The sequence below is a fragment of the Peromyscus leucopus genome, unplaced genomic scaffold (assembly GCF_004664715.2).
Source record: "Peromyscus leucopus breed LL Stock unplaced genomic scaffold, UCI_PerLeu_2.1 scaffold_1465, whole genome shotgun sequence".
NCBI classification, from domain to species: Eukaryota; Metazoa; Chordata; class Mammalia; order Rodentia; family Cricetidae; genus Peromyscus; species Peromyscus leucopus.
The window spans coordinates 1-3732 of NW_023504628.1; the positions used below are offsets into that span (position 1 = coordinate 1).

At 52.8% G+C, this 3732-nt stretch overlaps 1 pseudogene; it reads left to right on the forward strand.

The window, feature by feature from the left end:
• The first annotated feature begins 156 nt into the window (after window positions 1-156).
• On the forward strand, window positions 157-3196 carry LOC114688972 (annotated as a pseudogene).
• Window positions 3197-3732: the final 536 nt, after the last annotated feature.

A 3732-nucleotide genomic window follows, 5' to 3' on the forward strand; every position in this document is an offset into this window, starting at 1 on the left:
CCGGTCCAGCTGTTGTCTTACCCTTGGTGGTCTCTGTCTGTGATTGCAAGGACTGCTGGGAAGGGAGGCTGGGTTGTGCCCAGGGTCAGAAGCGCTAAGGTCTTTGTTTCTATTGGGCTAGAGAAGGGTTGTGTTTGTCGGACTGTTTTGAAGCAGCATTCACCTGGAGCGATATGGGGAGAAAGGGTGCAGCTTAGAAATCTGGAAGAGGAGGCGGGGTCTGGCTGATTCGAATCCCATGCCCCACCCAGCCTCTCGTCCTGGGTTTGACTGGAGGGACCCACTGGTGCTGGAGGAGCAGCTGACCGCCGATGAGAAACTCATCAGGGACACCTTCCGCAACTACTGCCAGGAGAGGCTTATGCCGCGAATTCTGCTGGCCAATCGAAATGAAGGTGCCCTGGTGTCGGGTGGGCACCCGGGCTCCTCAACCACACAGGATTTGCACCTGCTGCCGTGCACACACCCCAGCTGTCCCTAGAGTCAGGGACGATGTCAGGCTGAGACAGGACATGACTCTGGCACCATCTCTGCAGTTTTCCACCGGGACATCGTGCATGAGATGGGGGAGCTGGGCGTGCTGGGACCCACCATCAAAGGTAAGGACATTCCTGTGGATGCTCTGCAGTCCTTACTCCCAACATCCTGAAAAGCCACCCCTTCTCTCTGTAAAATGGGCAGTGGAAAGTCCCAGCCAGGGCAGCCCCAGGCCCACTTCCAGAAGGGCCCCATTATAGCCCTGCTCAGTCCTGGTCCCAGCCAGGCTGAACTTTGGTCGTCTTTGATCTACCTGATCCTCCTCTACACCAGGGTATGGCTGTGCTGGAGTGTCATCAGTGGCCTATGGTCTCCTGACCCGAGAGCTGGAGAGGGTGGCAGCGGCTACAGGTCAATGATGAGTGTTCAGTCCTCCCTCGTCATGCACCCCATCTACACCTATGGGAGCGAGGAGCAGCGACAGAAGTATCTGCCCCGGCTGGGTAAGCAGCCGCTGCCTGGTAGAGGGAAGTCAAACTGTGGTCTGGAACGCAGACCCCAGTGTCCCATAGCCTGCCTACCTTATTTCCTACAGACCACTTGCCAGGCCCTAGGGCTCCGTTGCCAGCCTTGATCCCATGCCGTTTGTCAGCCTTCTCCTCCCCTCCCTCTGACTTCACCCCTGGCCACCATCATCTCCTCTTGGATTTGTTTTCTGGGCTCCTCATCCCAGTCCAAAGTTGAAAGTCTTAACTGCTAACCAGGTCCATGAGGCCCATAAGCAGGCTCTGAGCCCTTTCCTCTACCTCTCTGGCCACTCACGTTTTATCTGTAGATAGGGTCTCACTATATAGCCGTTTGGCTTGCAGCTTTGTAGACCAGTCTGGCCTCAAACTCAGAGGTCTACCTTTGGCCCCGAGGGAGGGGGAGCTAGGATTAAAGGCCATGCACGACCATGCTCATCCCTCTGACCACTCTTCCTCTGATTACTCATCTACTAGGGGTTTCCAAATAACCACCTTGGTGATTACTCTTCCTCATACCTCCTTCAGGCTGGGTGTGGTGGCACAGGCCTCTAATCCCAGCACTCCAGAGGCAGAGGCAGGTAGATCTGTTAGTTCTGGGCCAGCCAGGGCTACAGACTGAGACCTTCTCAAAAACAAACAAGAAAAAAAAACCCAAACTTCATGCCCTCCTTCAGCTAAACCTCTTAGTGCCCTTCAAGACACTTTTGCCAACCCCTTCCTTCCTGGCCTCCCTCACATTATGCCATTGTGATTATGGCCTAGACCGTTTCCTCAGCTCTCAGAGCGCAATGATGGCAGGTTTATCTGCCTTGGTCACAGGCCTGGCTCAGTGGTGAAGATAATTTATCAGATGGATGAGACTGGTAGCCTTATGACCCTGTCTTGTGCTTGCAGCCAAGGGTGAACTTCTGGGCTGCTTTGGGCTTACAGAGCCCAACCATGGGAGTGACCCAGGTAGCATGGAGACCAGAGCTCGCCACAATCCATCAAACCAGAGCTACACTCTCAATGGGACCAAGACCTGGTGAGGGGCCCAGGAGGTAGTGAGTGAGAAGGTGTGTGAGGGATGTCAGCCAGATCCCTCCATAACTTTCCGGCCTCCAGGATCACCAACTCGCCCGTGGCTGACCTGTTCGTAGTGTGGGCTCGGTGTGAGGATAACTGTATACGGGGCTTTCTGCTGGAGAAGGGAATGCGGGGCCTCTCAGCCCTAGGATGAGGGAAAGTTCTCCTTGCGTGCCTCATCTACTGGTATGATCATCATGGACAATGTGGAGGTGCCCGAGGAGAACGTGCTCCCTAATGTGTCCAGCCTGGCGGTATGTGGTAGACACCTTGGGAACTGGTGGGGGTCACCTCCTAGCTCATCTTTCTCAACCTTTTCAAGGGAGAGCTAACATACATGGTCCTTGTGCTTGTGTGGGCATTGTGGAGTCTGTGATGCTCCCTGTTCATGGATGGGCTAATTGTTCCTTTTGGGGTTACCCCCTTGCTCATTGGCTCTGCCCAAGATGCATATGGCCCTGGACCACTTCCTACTCTGCTTGTATGAGCAGCTTCCTGTCTCCTGCCAGCTTCTTGCATCTGGGCACTGAGATCACGCCCCATGCTGTACAGGACTGCATGCACATACAGTGGAGAGGCACTGAACAAGGCTTGCTGCACCCAAGTTTTGGTGTGCTCACCCTATGTGATTTAAATGCAGATTCCCTTGTCTGGGGCATTTGGAGATAGATTTTCCTGCTTCACAGTTGGTTCTTCCCAGGCCTTCAGCTGACAGACCTCTTGTCAATCCTATAGGGTCCTTTTGGCTGCCTTAACACTGCCCGATATGGCATCACGTGGGGTGTGTTGGGAGCTGCTGAGTTCTGTTTGCACACAGCCCGGCCTAAGTTCTGTTTGCACTCAGGCCCATGGTCCTAATCATCCTCTATGCGGACCTGCTGGGTAAAGCCACGAGGAACCCAAGAAGGGCTCCCACAGGACATACAGATCATCCCACAGCACAGACCCACTACAGGATACAAAGGCATGGGCTGGAGATGTAGTTTAGAGAGAACAATGGTTGCCTAGCATTTGGAAACCCTAGGTTTCACCCCCAGTATCCACCCCAAACAAGAAAGAAGATGGAGAAATGGTTCCTTGGTTAAGAGTATTGGCTGCTCTTGCAGAGGACCTGGCTTCAGTTCCCAGCACCCACATGGCAGCTGACAACTCTCTGTCACTCCAGTTCCAGGGGACCTGACATAGCACATGTACATACATGAAGAAAGGAAGGGATGAAACAGGAGAAATTTGTTGCAGGATCTTGAGGCACAGGCCTGTGATCCTAGCCACTCAGAAAGTCGAGGCTAGAGAATCAAAAATTTGAGGCCAACATGGCGATAAAGTAAATTCAAGTTGGTCAGAGCAATTTAGTGAGACTGATAACAGTCTAGGAGTCTAGAGGGGTTCATTTTCCCTGACAGGTTAAGAATTAAAAGGCAGGGAAAACATTGAGGGTAATTGTAGCATGAATTGCTAAACGGTCTTATTAATAAAAGCCCAGAGCCAGGAAAGGGGGTGAAAAACTGAGAGATCAGAGAAATAGGAAAAAGCCACAGTCAACCTCACCTCACCGACACCTCAGCCTCCAAAGAGACCTACTTCCTGTATACCCTACACCTATATGCCTTTCTGTTCAGCCATCTCATTTCCTCTTCTGCCCAGCTACATCACTTCCTCTTCC